This window comes from Rhineura floridana, chromosome 16, assembly GCF_030035675.1.
Source record: "Rhineura floridana isolate rRhiFlo1 chromosome 16, rRhiFlo1.hap2, whole genome shotgun sequence".
In the NCBI taxonomy this organism is placed as follows: Eukaryota; Metazoa; Chordata; class Lepidosauria; order Squamata; family Rhineuridae; genus Rhineura; species Rhineura floridana.
The window spans coordinates 36,554,180-36,569,267 of record NC_084495.1 but is presented as its reverse complement, the minus strand read 5'-3'; the positions used below and the strand labels follow the sequence as shown (position 1 = coordinate 36,569,267).

The following is a 15,088-nucleotide window of genomic DNA, read 5'->3' as shown; positions in this document are numbered from 1 at the left end:
CTGGTATCGCTGGGTCTTGCTGTTTGTGCGCGCTCTTTGCTAGCCATCGCTTGGAATATCAGACATGGCGATTTCTTTGCTGGTGCACTGTCGGCTCCTCCTTTGGGCAGCAGAGGTAGGAAAAGCTTCTAGCTCAGTGGCAGAGCACCTGTTTAAGAGGTTCAATCCCTGGTATCTCCAGGTAGGGCTGGGAGATATTTCTAAAACCCTAGACAGCTGCTTCCAGTCAGTGCAGACAGTACTGAGCTAGATGGACCAATGGCCTGCCTGTATATAAGGCAGCTTCCCATGTTCCTCTAAGTTGAGGGAGAACATTAAGCCCCTCATTGCAACACCTGCTCCAGTCAAAGCTGGAGCCTTCAGCAGCTGCGGAAAGGATGTTGAAAGCAGCAGCCCTTTGCTCCTGGTTGAGCATCACGACAGTCAGAATAGACAATACTGGGATTAGATGGAGAAAAGGGCTGAATTGGCACAGTAGGCTCATATATAGGAAAGTGTTGTGCATTTCTGATGTGTAATATAAGTGCTTCACTTATATTATCTTGTGAATTCTTGCAACAATCTTGTAAGGCGGGCCATTATTACTGTGCCCGTATTACAGATGACAGGGACTGAGTCTGAAAGCGAGGATGATGCTTATTCATACCAGAGTTGAGTTTTGCGCTGGGGATTCTTTGATCCTGCATTTATTCTTTAGCCACTTGCTAACACCTGAAACGTGGATTAGCTGGGAACCAATTGCTCTTCCATATTTTCCCACCCAGATCCACATGCAACAAGAAGGTTGCCTGAGAAACGTACTATAGCAGCAGGAAGGAAAAAAATTATATTATCTTGGCAACCCACCACATGTGCCATTTGCTTTTGGGTTTCTTTAGACCGTGCTGGGTCCTCATATGAATCTTGCCTGCTTCCGCAGTCACACAACGGAAGAGCAGGTCATGTGGCCACAGTTTCCCGCCTGCTGCTCTCCTGTCAAAAGAAAGGAGAGTTTTTTCTTACCATGTAAATTCTGTGGAAAGGCCAATGATGGCATTAAAAAGCTGGCTATGTTAGCACAACCCACTTGCATTTTAGTGGGTTGCAGGATCATTAGAGGGAGTGTGTGTGTGTTTTAAAAAAGATAAAGCAAGGTTTTATCTGATGCTTTTGATTCTGATCTGCTGCGCTGTGTCTGTTTTTGTCATACTGAATTTTTAAAAATTGTATAGTTTGGTTTTAATTGTTAGTCTCCTTAGTGATATGCACTCTTGTTTTGTGGTGGTCTGATGACTAGAAACATATAAATTAATCTGAATCTGAGCAGTGCCAAAGGGCGAGAGATAGATTTTATGGTTTGTATCTAGGGTTGGGTGAATCCATCAGTGTTTGTTTCTCTTGCGTTCTCATTTTTCCAGTCTTATAAATTCAGTTCTCCGTATTTCCACATCAGTTTGCTATTTTTTAAGTCCTGAAAATTCGTCAGCATTTTAATGAGAGTTTCTCCTGATATACACATTGCTGTATGCAGTTTTACTTGGGATACACACATTTCCAAGGCAATCTCCCATGATATAATGCGTTTTGTGTGTTGTTTTCACAAATATATGCATTTATATCCCAATATGTGCATTTCTTTTTGCACATTAGTTGGCTGGAAAACTGCATTACAAATTCGGTGAATTTTGGAAGGATAGCTGTGTTTTTTAGCATGCATGTTGTTTGTAAAAGTACGAATTAGGTAGGTTCGCCTCTAAACGCGAACAGAATCGGATTCCTCCCCCATCCCTGCTTGTAACCAGTGGTGGCTTTGCGTTTGTGGAAGCACTTCTAGACTGCGTTCAGACATGGGGCCTTTGAAGACTGTTCAGAAACTTAAATTGGTACAAAGAGCTGCAGCCAGAGTGCTAACTGGGGCTGGTTACAGGGACCATACAACTCCCCTGTTACAACAGCTCCACTGGCTGCCAATTTGTTTCCGGTCACAATTCAAAGTGCTGGTTTTGACCTACAAAGCCCTATACGGCTCAGGTCCAGACTATTTGACAAATCGTATCTCCCTACATGAACCTGCCCGGGACTTGAGATCTTTAGGTGAGGCCCTTCTTGTGTTCCCTACACCTTCGCAAGCACATTTGACGCGGACATGAGATAGGGCCTTTTCGGTGGTCGCCCCTAGGTTGTGGAACTCCCTCCCGAGTGAGGTACGATCCGCTCCCTCCTTGCCGTCTTTTCGGCAACAAGAAGTAAAGACTGTTTTATTTCAGCGGGCATTTGGGACAGAGAACGACCAGGATTAATGTCTCATAGGCTTGGTGATCATATTATGATTTTATTATTTTAAATTGTTCGCTGTTTTAACTTTTATATTATAGTTTTTAATTTTCCCTTATAGTTTAATTCTTTTTTAATAATATACTCTGTATGTTTTAATGATGATTTTAGTTGTAAGCCGCTCTGAGTCCTATTGGAAAAGGGCAGGGTAAAAATAAAGTTTTATTATTATTATTATTATTATTATTATTATTATTATTATTATTGCATTAGTTTAATGGGTTAGTGGTAGCGCTTTTGTCCTGATTTCTAAAATTCCTTTCACACTGCAGTTGAGTTTAGGAACAGTAGATTTTTCAGCCGACGTACCAGCATGTTGCGCAAATGTCTTTCTTGGCTGCAATGAATACTGTCTTGTTTGCGTCCCTCACCCGTTATGCACATGCGCACTGTAGTTCCCCACTGTGTAGGAGGTCTAAGATCTCATCCTGTCACCGTGCAACCCCTTTCCCTTTATCATCTGACTTTTTTTTAGTTGTATAGCCACCGGGGTGTGTTTGGGAAATGTTGCTGCTACCTGTGTCTAAGCTGGAATATTGGTACAATTTTCACTAGGCAACCCCTCCCCCCCGCGCATCTAAATGGCGGGAGCACACTGCATGCTGGGATGCCTAACAGAAAACTCCCATGATTTTCCAAATTCCCAAGCTTGCAAATGAAGATGTAAGGGGTCGACCCTGGGGCCTTCTTCATGCCAAACAGGTGCTCAGCCCCTTTTTGTGGGTCTCTCTTCCCATCCCAAAATTTCAGCGGCTCCTTTTTACTGTGTTGTACTAGGAACACAAGTACTTCCTAGTACAATAGCTGCTTCACACTGAGCAGGATTTCAGGCCTTGGGTATTCCCAACCCTACCTGAGATGCCGGAGATTGAACCAGGGGCTTCCTGCATGCAAAGCTTATGCTCCAAACAAGATATGGCTCAGGGAAATTCTTTGCACTGGTGCAGATTAGAAACCTTCCCTTTAAAAGTGGGGGGGGGGCTTCAGCTCTTCAATTCTAGGTTTTTGGAATTCCTGGTTTACTCTCTGCTTTGATGCTGCTGGCTGGGGTTGATGGGAGTTGTAAACTTTTTGAGGGCACTAGATTAGCACAGGCAGACTTAGTTGCTCTTGGCAGCGTGCCCTTTGGAATTTGGACAGTGGTGTAGTGTACTTCTCTAAGGGAATACTGAGGTAGGCATGCTGTGCAGCTGGAACAGGACTGAAAAGGGTTAAGCCTTTTTTCCGTCTGTCATTCAAGCCTAGCTGGTTTTTCCGGAAGTCAGCAACACAGGGCTTCAGGGCTTTTCAGATGGGGAAACTTCAAACTTCTTTTGAAACTTACACACTTTTCTCTCTCCTTCCTGCCAGCTAAAAATGAAAGAAGAGAATCCAGGCGAATGGGCTGAGGATCTGACCCCCTAACTCATTTAAGTCCATGCCTGTTCTCTGGTTGATGGGGTGAGACAGAACGAGAGTGTAGGAATCTAATACGATAGATCTGGAACTTGTTTACATTTTATAAAATGGACTAAATAAACACACTCTAGTAAAAATAGATTTTGGCAGCGCCAAAGAGTGTTTTTAAAAGGTGCATTTACGATTATTAGTGTGGTACTTGATATTTTATATGGTTTTACTTTTTTATGTATGTTGTAAGCTGCTGTAGGGAAGATAATATAGTTTGAATGACGGCATGTAAATTAATTAAATGAATAAATAAATGAAGCATTAGACTGGTACTCAAAAAATACAAGTTTATTATAGTGTATAATATCACAATGTACATATTTATCCCACCCTATCTCCCAAGAAGACTTGGGCATTTCACATAGTCCTACCCTTTTATCCTCACAACGACTCTGTGAGGTAGGTTAAGTTGAGAGATAGCAACTGGTCCAAGGCCACCCAACTGAGTCTCATAGCTGGGTGTGGATTCGAAATTGGGTCCAACTTCTAACCACTGCACAGGGCTGGCCTGAGGCATTTAGCTGGCTGAACAAAATGGCACCCCCAAGAAAACTGAATCTTATTTCAACATGGGCAACAAGATGGTGGCCATTTATTTCCCACATGTCAGATGATTGTCATCACTCTCACATGCCGCAACAGTACAAGTTCATTTGGAATGACTGACAAGCATCCTCCTTGTTCTCCCCCTTAGAGATTTTGATTCTGTTTTCTTTTTGTGTTATGCCTATATGACGGCTTATTTTTGGAATTCTGTATAATTACCTTCCCATATTTTGCATTTTTGAAGTATCCATTAGGCTCATTTAGGATCGTGTCCTTTGGTCTTACATAATTCTGTTGATTTACATGATGGTGATTGTGCAGAATTGATTGGACTTTGTACTGCTTATAATTCATTAATAAAGTTTATAAATATTTATTTATTTATTTGAAAGCCAGTGTGGTGTAGTGGTTAAGGTGCTGGTCTACAACCTGGGAGACCAGGGTTCGAATCCCCACGCAGCCATGAAGCTCCCTGGGTGCCCTTGGGCCAGTCACCGCCTCTCAGCCTCACAGGAAGGCAATGGGAAACCACCTCTGGATACCGCTTACCAGGAACATCCTATTCATAGGGCCGCCATGAGTTGGGATCGACTTAAAGGCAGTCCATTTCTATTTATTTATTTATTAAAAAAACATTGGCAACAGGATGCCATCCTTCATCCCATCTGAAGGCTAGGTTAGGGGCTGAAAGGATGGTGCAGACATTCTCCCAACACATGGCCCAGCCCTTGGCATCTGCTGCCTGAGGCAATCGCCTCCCCCCGCCTAACGGCAAGGCCAGCCTACACTGCTTCAACATGTTTCAGCCCAGAGTCTTCCTTTGGGGCAGGAGAATTTTGCACTCTCTCTTTCCACCCTCTTGTCCCAGCCATTCATTTGCAGCATGTTTGAACAGAAATAGCATGCAGGACGTACTGGGAAACTGAGCCTTCTTGAGAGTGCATCCTTTGCTATGCATCACTGCTGATTACTGCTCACTTAGGATGAAAATGGGTGTAGCAAAGAATACAGTGCTACAGCTGAAAACTGGGGGACCCTGTTGAGTTCCTCTCCTTTTCTCCTCTGTAACAGCATTTGGGTCAACTTCCTCTGTGTCCCGGCATCATTCTGCTATGTTTCCCTGCCACCCTCCTGCCAACCCCCACCCCACTTCATTCGTTGGCAGATATGGAAAGATGCATCAATGCAAGGAATAAATGGAAGCAGATTTTAATGAGGGGGAAAAGGGGCCCCTCAACCTTGGGCTCTTGTTTTTGCCAACACCTGTGAGTTCTTTACGACACATATTAATTATAATAATCAATAATAATGAATGATAACATAATTAATTATAATAATTGTATAATTTAGAGATCTTGCTTTGCTACACAAGTACTCATCAAAGCAACTTACAACAAAATGTATATAAAATTACAGCACAAAATAAAAAGACAAAAAGAAATAAATCTAAACCAAATTACATCTTAATTGTAAACTAAAATTGAGTCAGTTTGTTGTTATGTGTCTTCAAGTCAATTACGACTTATGGCGACCCTATGAATCCACAACCTCCAATAGCAACTGTCATGAACCACGCTGTTCAGATCTTGTAAGTTCAGGTCTGCGGCTTCCTTTATGGAATCAACCCATCTTTTGTTCGGTCCTCCTCTTTTTCTACTCCCTTCTGTTTTCCCACCATTATTGTCTTTTCTCGTGAGTCATGTCTTCTCATTATGTGTCCAAAGTATGATAACCTCAGTTTCATCATTTTAGCTTCTAGTGACAGTTCTGGTTTAATTTGTTCTAACACCCAATTATTTGTCTTTTTCTCTTATCTGCTTTTTTCACTGTCCAACTTTCACATCCATAGATAGAGATCAGGAATACCATGGTCTGAATGATCCTGACTTTGGTGATACATCTTTGCATTTGAGGACCTTTTCTAGTTCTCTCATAGCTGCCCTCCCCCGTCCTAGCCGCCTTCTGATTTCTTGACTAGCAGGAAAAAAAATCAAATTATTCAATTTATATTCTTTATATCCTATCATCATCATCATTTTAAACCATTCTAAACAAGGATTTTAAAAATCTCTCAACCAGTTATCTCTGGGTGAATTTTCAGCCATCAAATGTCTGGGTAAACAGGAGTGTTTTTAAATTCTTCCTGAAAATCAACATTGAAGGAGACAGGTGTACCTTACTGGGGAGGACACTCCACAAGTGGGGAACTGCCACTGCAAAGGGGTCAACACCAATCAGGCAGCCCACTGTGGTAGCACCACTAAGAAGGCCTCGCCTGCTGATTGTAGGGCCCCAGATGGTTGATACTGGGAAAGGGGCTCTTTTAGGTACTTGGGTCCCAAGCCATGTAGGGCTTTATATGGTAGTATTAACACCTTGAATTGGACCCAAGATCTCAATGGTAGCCAGTAAGAAATAACAAAAGCAATACAAAGCCCGACGTAACACCAAAGTGAGCGTATCAGTGGGAAGCAAGATTTGTTAAAAACATTGTAAAAATAACGTGAGGAAAAGCATGAAACTAAAATATGATATGAAAGTGGCAGCAGGGCAGTGCCGCCACCAAGAAGGCCCTGCTTCTTGTGCTCGGTCGCCTAATTGTCCAAGAGGATGGCACAGAAGTGATCTTGAAGCTTGGGCAGGTCAATATGAGGGAGACTCAGTACCAAATATTGACCTGTATGCCAGTTGAGATAAGAAATTTTGTCTTTCCTCTGAAATAGTTTTGCCACTACTTTATTCTTGTTTCTATGGCATTCGATTCTGAAAGAACAGGAACCAGAAGGGCCTTTAGTTTCTCTCCCTCTCTCTCCCTCTCTCTCTCATATATGTGGATTTGAAAGCTAATTCTAATTCCCACATCCTTGAACTATGTTGACTCACACCATTGTTATTTAAATAGAAACGGGTTTGCACGTGTGTGTGGTTTTTTTTCCTCTTTGTTCTGCTATGTCCTTGAATGCTTTGAGCTGTGGCCAGCAACATCAGCACAAATATTTTGGATAAGAAGATTAATATGTTTACATTGCTTTGTATGACATTTGTTCAGTGGCTAAATATTTTGTGCAACAATACGGGATGTATTGGTAGGCGTCCAACATGGCAGCCGAACTAGGTTTTGATCCCTGAACATGTTGATTTCCTCATGTGAATTTCTGACTTGGAAACTTACTAACTTGACTTGCAAAGCAGGGCTGACAGAAATCTACCTTCAAAAGGGCATTATGGTGCTTTCTTTCTCCCCTGCAAAATTTGGAACCTGTTTACATTCTGGCCTACAACCCTACAACAGAAACTATGTTCGTGGGGATGCCTTTGGCCAAGTACAAAGCACAAATCCTCTTCCCACTGTCAAGGGCGACTGGTTGCACTTTCCAGCTAATGGGAAATGGTGACACTTGTCCAGAAAGTCATGTGGTAAAAGGAAAAGTTGGTGGCATTGATGACACTGCAACCTGCAGTCATCTTTCAGGCCATGTTACATCCTGGGAGAACTATGGAATTAAAGCGATCGAACTGGTAGTAATCCTTAAAAGCTCACATCGAAAATCAGAAGAAAATACCAGTTAGTTGCACAGGAGCAATCTGTGGTATCTGATTTTAAAAGAATGCAAACCCTACTAGCTCAGCATTTCCATAATCTTTTGATAGCCAAAGGATAACTTTTTACCAAAATGGAAGATACACCTATTTAGACAATAATAAATAATAATAAATAAATTTAATTTATGCGTCACCTATCTGACCAATGGCCACTCTAGGCGACTTACATGTGAAAAATTAAAGCACAATACAATAATGCAAAATACAAAATAGAACAATGCGACAGCAAAAGCAATAATAATACAGGGCATGAGGCATTTAATCATAGCATTTAGCCCTCCCCGGAAATTCCGAGTATGTAATTTAAAATATGCCCATGCTGTTTTCCATTGCCCCTCTTCTCCACCCACTCCCCTTATCCCCAAATGGTATTTGAGGTGGCTTACAAAAATCATTACAATTAAAGATTCATCAAAGCATCAGTAGAGCCGGACAAAGCAGCACATTTTTTAAAAAATCAACAGCTCTGGGTTGCGGCAATGTGTTGGGCGTGGTGGGGCTGCTCTTGAAGGATGGGTTGAAAACAGCAGTTAGTTTTAAAATACAGGAGTTAGATTTACAAACCGGAACTGAGTACTGTACATGGAACATATCACACCAGTTTAAAAACAACAACAAACAGAAGTTTTTTTATTACCATTTAGAACAATACAATTAAAGCAACATATCAACAAATGATAAAAAGGGAAAGTCAAAATAGGAAGGGTTAATATGTGTTAAGGTGCTTTGACCATATCAGTTGTTAATACAAATATACTGGCCAGCCAACAATGGTGTGTTCCTCTCAAGAAAAGCTGACCAGATGTTACCGTTTTATTCTTCTTTGCACTCATGTCTGTAATTCGCCAGCTCAGATAAGGACATGGAGTGCTAATCATTAATCCACTGTTGTATGGAAGGCAGCAGCTCCTGCTTTCAGTGTTGAAGCACCATGCCTTTGGCTAACCTGACGGCACGCGTGACCCATAGTGCGTGGCCTGGTGGCAAATAGAAATAGAGGGGATGTGCAGTGCTGCAAAACAGGGTCACTAAATTAACATTTGCCAAGACTTCACCCCCAAAAGGGAGTTGCGTTTTCACACCAGTGTTAAAGCAACTACATTGGGTCCTGGTTCTTTTCTGTGTCCAGATTTTGTTTCTAATCTTAAAGCCCAAATTTCCCTTTCAAGCCTTCCTGGCTATTAAGACCATTTTGAGGCTGTTCCCAGGTTCCCTTTGGAGGCAAAGCAGTTAATGACTGGAAGAGGGCCTCCTTAAATTAAATCCCTCAGCTAAGCCCTACCCCTGTACTCAGTGTTCAAACTTTTGTTTACCGGTTGCTCTGGAGAGGCTCTTAACATGAAGAGCAGGATACAAATTTTAAAATACCTTTTAAAAAATTGAAAGGCCAACTAAAAAGGGCAGGACAAATAGAATGACCTACTTACAGAGAAGAGCCCATCCTCCATGCATCTGCATGAGTTACTGTTCTGAGCGCGCGTCTGATTCTAAGGAAGCAAGCGAGAGCAGAGGCACAACAGGGAACCTCCTTGGAGAGAGCACCATTCTGTGCTTTGAGGGAATTCAGTGCTCCGGTGATGCAGAGCTGTGGCAGAAATATCCCCACCCCAGTGGAGGCTGTGTGGGGAAGGGGTCATGGACACACACAGCACAGTGGTGGTGTCTCAGCTTTGCTGGCTGAAGCTCCCAGGTTCAGTCCCTACCACCTCCAGGAGTTGTGGTTCAAAGCGTACGGAGGGCACGAGTTTGGAGAAGGCTGAAGTTACAGGAAGCTGGATTTCAACTGAACACCAGGAAAAACTTACTAACTGCTAGAGCGGTACGACCATGACACCAATGACCTAGGGAGGTGGTGGGCTCTCCAACCCTGGAGGCATTCAAAGAGGCAGATGGACAGCCACTTGTCAGGGATGCTTTAATTTGGATCCCTGCATTGAGCAGGGGGTTGGACTCGATGGCCCCTTCCACCTCTACGGTTCTATGACTTTACAGAATTCACCGATGTGGTGGCTACCTGACTAGATGGCCTTCTTTACAAGATACGTTCATGGACAACTGCTAGTCAGTCGTGGTGGCTGTAAGTATAACCATCATGTTCAAGGGCAGCATACCCCGAAATACCAGATGCCAAGAGACAAATGAGAGGGAAAGGCTGTTGCCTTCCTGGCTTGCAGATGGGCTTCCTGAAGGCATCTGACTGGCCACTGTTGAGCTACATCCTTACTGTACTAGATGGAGCATTGGTCTTGTCCAGTATAGTTCTTATGTTGTCCATAGGTGTGGAAATTGACGAAGGGCTGCTGGTTTTGCCAGCAGCTCGATGTGTTTTTTATAAAAGGTGGCCCCATCCAGACTACCCAGTGCGTGATATTCTCTTGACCCAAGAAGGTAGATATAAAGCAGGGGTGAGGAACCCTCTGCCCCCCATTGGCCATGCTGGATGGGAGCTGGAATCCAGCAACATCTGGAAAGCCATGAGTTTCCCACCCCTGATATAAAGGAGTCTGACCAAGTGCTGTCATGATGGCTTAGGGGCCAGTTTTAGCATGTAGGAGGCTGCATGCCATCCCAGTAGGCAGGCATCGTTGAGAGCATCTATGGATTTCTTGGCGGGATGCCTTTTGCATATAGATCTGTTTGGGCAGCATTTTTAAAATCGGTGGGTTTTCCTTTCTTTCCAGCCTATATTCTTTGCACATCTGCAGCAGGATCTTCGTGCTGGAGGGCAGTGGGGTGTGTGTGTGTGTGTGTTCTGGGAACACACTTGCGAACTAGGAAGGGAGAATTACCATAGCGCTGAGAATGAAGCCACATTAATATTTCAGGAGTTCTCCACTGTTACACACAGCCTCGCATTGTCTGCACGTAGCATGCATGTTGCACTCTTCTGTCTCTTAACTGGCTTCAGTGGGCTTGCCTGCACCAGGTGGATCCAGGGTGTGCATGATCATAACTTAGAAGGGAAGATGGCAGTCCGATCTGTAGGGTACAATTCCCATCGTCCTCTCCGAGCACCCAAGAAACCGCTGAGGTTGGAGGAGGCTGTGAAATTCTTTGGCAATCTCAGCCATGTTGAGCACTCTCGGAACCTCAAACTATTTCCCAAACGTAGGGCAGGTTGCAGAGCTGGGATCTGCCAGCCAGGGTGCACCAGGGCCCTGCAGGATCAGGTTTGCAAGCATTTGGATGCAAGATGAGCATGTAGCCCAGCTCAGGCCAAAGTCAAGGTACAGAGCAGCAAACAGAGAGCAGTGGATGCATATGCAGGTGTGTCATCAACATCAGGTGTGTCGCCAGGTTCCCAAAGGTAACAGGGTAGGGCAAAGCTTGAGAATCGGTATGGCTACTGTTTGACAGGCTGCCCACACTGAAAAACCAAACCTGAAGCAACATTTTATATCGGGGGTGCAGCACCTGTAGCCCTCCAGATGTTACTAGACTACAGCTTCCACTTTTCTCTGACCATTGGTCATGCTGGCTGATACTGATGGGACTTGAAGTTCAAGAATACCTGGAGGGCCACAGGTTCCCCACCTCTGCTTTATATGAAGCCATCTAGGCTGTTGCTGGCTGCTCCCAACAACTGGTCTTGCTGACCTAATGAGCTGCAATACCACTCTCTGACATTCACATGGGTGGCGCTGCAGCACAGCAAAAATCGGGCCACTGGCTGCTGGGGAGCTGCCTTGGGTAGTGCAAAGGGAGCAAACATCCTGAACCCATTGCCAGAGGCACTGGTCCAAAGCCCCAGGAACCTTAGACTACTAAGATCGATCCTCTGATGTCATTTGATTCCCTTGACAGGGAGGATTGAGAGCTACTCTGCTCTTGCTTAAATGTCTTGTTCCTTGTCTAGGGACTAGCTCCTTGTGATACGGGAGGCCAGTGTATGACGTCCGGGCTACCAGCTTGAGTCCCTCTTGGTGGTGGTGTTTATTTAATATGCTTATATACTGGTGTTTGTCACAAGTGACCTCAAAGCGGTTTACATAAAGAGAAGAAAAAATCCTGTCATTGCCAGTCACCAAACACAATTAAGTAAAATATCAGCAATATCAGCCTTGAAACCACAAAATCAGTACTGTGAAACAAAACAGACTCAAGGCTCAACAACAGTCTAACTGTAGCCACCAAAAGCTGGGAAGGAAAAACACTTGTAAACTTCCATTGAACCCCCAACAAACCCAAACCCAAGACCAGCCATGTCCCCAGCAGGAGGGCGCTCCAGAACCACTACCGTACTAGCGCCATCCAGTTCATTTTTTCCTCTGTCTCCAACCACATCCTGCCAGGATTGACCTTCCATGAACACCCTCTGCATCTCGTGCCCCGACTGTCCTTGGCTGAAAGCCGCAGGGCGAGCTTTATATAGCAGTATTATACCACTTTAAACAATCATGGCTTGAATCCTGGGAACTGTGGTTTGTTCAAGGTGCACGGCGTTGTTAGGAGACCCCCTATTCCCCTCGCAGAGCTACAATCCTAGTCAATCCCTTTTCCCAAGGACCTGAGAATTTTAGTGAGGGGAATAGGCGGTCTAACAACTCTCAGCACCCATAACAAACTACAGTTTCTAGGATCCTTTTGGGGAAGCCATGATGGTTTAAAATGGTATAATATTTTATTTTTTTATTATTTAATTTATATCCTGCCCTTTCTCCCAATAGGAGCCCAGGGAGGCAATACTGCTTTAAATGTATAGTGCAGATGGTGCCACATTCTGCTGAGTCTGTTGGGGACACTGTCCAAACCTGCATTTTCCCATAAAAATGTTGGAGTACAGCCTTCAGGAGAGAGGCCACAGCTAAGTTATAGTGCACATGCTTGGCTTGCAGAAGTTCCCAGGTCCAGTCCCTGCCATTGTCTGTTAAATGGATTCCAGGTAGCTGGTGCTGGGAATGACACCTCCACCTGAGAACTTGCGAAAGCTCTTGCCAGTCAGAGTAGACAGTTCTGGCCTAGATGGAACAATGGTCTGCCTCCTTCCTTGTTCATAACCTAGAACAAATCTTGACATTTTCCCTGCAGCTGTGCATTGCTGTGGAAGAATGGTCATTTGTTCATTTATTTATTTATTTATTACATTTCTACCCCGCCTTTCTCTTCACGATAGAAACCCAAGGGGGCTTCCATATGGTTCCCAGGTGGTCTCCCATCCAGGCACTGACCAGACCTGACCCGGCTTAGCTTCAGCAGGGACCTGGCCTCATGTGCCTTCAGACCATAGCATTAGGGCCACACCCACTTTAAAGGAAGGTTGCTCGCCGTTGCTGATCTTCTTGAGGAACTGCTGGTGCCTCTAAGGAACTCAAGCAAAGCAAACTGAAAGACGAGGGTTGTTTTGAGTATTACAACTTAGGCGCTCTGGACTTTTTAGCTGCAGTGTGCATGGAGGAAAATGATAATCTGATGTGCTTGCCACATGGGCCCAGATCACTATCCGATGCACCGATCTGGCATGCTTAGAAAGTGTGCGGTGATAATGCTAGATTGCGGCAAACCATCTTAAGCTTTGCTCCTTATGTGAGCGATGGGGGCTGATGTGAGGGTAGGAGCCAGAAGTGAGATTTTGGTAGTCTCGTGTCGAGCTATCAGCAATCTTACATTCTTGATCATAGCAGGATGTGGCAAATGCAGGCTTTTTTTGCAGACGGTTTAATCTCAAACTGGGTACGCTGAATGTTTCATTTACAGCTCTTAAAACTGCAGCTTTGGACTTACTTGACAAAGAGAGAATTTGAGGTGCTTGATGCGGGCCTGGAAGTTGCTAAATGGCATTGTAAGGTGTCAGATGGAAAGGTCTGCTGGGAGAACATAGGAAGCTGCCAGATAGCTGATCAAACTGTTTGGCCTTCTAGCCCGATATTGCGTACTCTGACTGGCAGCTGCTTTCCAGAGTCTCAGGCAGAGGCTTTAACTATAATCTGCTACTGTGATTGCCAGGATTGAACCTGGGACCTCCCGAATGCAAAGCATGTGCTTCACCAGATCTGCAGTAGAGTATTTGAATTTGTTCTAGGACAGTGGTTCCCAACCTTTCTGAGTACAGGACCCCCTTTATAAGCTCAAAAAGGTTTGTGACCCCCTCCCCCCAGGGAGGCAGGCTGGCTGCCAGGAAGGAAGGGGGAAAGCAGCCTTTTCTTGCAGCCTTGCTTCTTTTTGCTCCACAAAAAGCCCTCTCCTCTCGTTCTGAGCAAGGGCATCGTCAGCAGCGGCAGTGTGAGGAGACGGGAGTCAGTGATAGTAATCCCCTCTTCTTCCTGATATCTCTACCCTCAGCTTCTTTGGAGTCTGCCATGTATTTTATAGGCAGATGCCTGCCCTCCATGCGCATGAAGGACACTCTGGCGCTTCAGCAAAAATCCTCCCCTCTCACTTGGAGCAAGAGGGAGGCATCATCTGCAGCGGCAGTAGGAAGCAGACAGTGTCCAGGGAGTGAAGACCTTTTTTAGAAAGATAATAAATAATATATTTCTTTACTGTTTTGGCCCCCTTTGGATTACTTTGAAGCCCCCCTGGGGGTCACGGCCACCAGGTTGGGAACCACTGTTCTAGGTTATGAGCATATATGAGTAGGACCTGCAGAGTGCTGCTGTTTAGTGTTCCAATCAGTCAGCCATGCTGTCCTTCACACCATTCTTCCCCACATGGTTTTCCTTCTCTCTTTCTCCTGCCCCCACCTGTCAATCACTATTATGTGGCTACTGAGCATGCTTGGTTCTCATTGGGCTAGCTTGGGACACACACCCCTGATTTTTTTTAATTACATGTTTTCTCGTTCTAAAAATCACAGTGCTCCACTGAACCTGCTAATATATCCATCTTATGCATGGCTAATGTCAGTTTGACTATAGAAGCACTGACACTCTCTTGAACCCCTGAAACAGAAAGAATTATAAATCTGCCTCCTCTTAAGTCAGATCCGTGTTGTATATTCCAGCTCACAGCTATTCCCAAGACCTCAAACAGAGTAATTTCCCATCACTTCTTGCCTGATCCTGCCAAGGAGAGAACCTGGGACCTTCTGCCTGCAAAGCAGCTGCTCTTCCACTGAGCCGTGGGCCTGCCCAAAATGTTGCATAAAACTTGAGTTTTCCTTTGTTACTTGTACATCTACCAGTGAACTGAAATACCAGTTCTTCCATTACCTAGCCTCTGGAATGATGCTTCTCCCGGT

General features: G+C 44.4%; 1 protein-coding gene across 8 annotated transcripts in view; it reads left to right on the top strand.

Annotated features, from left to right (window-relative positions):
* MBNL3 (muscleblind like splicing regulator 3) overlaps positions 1-15,088 on the top strand; it is a 119,909-nt gene that overhangs the window by 45,281 nt on the left and 59,540 nt on the right. The gene's annotated exons all lie outside the window — the stretch shown is intronic.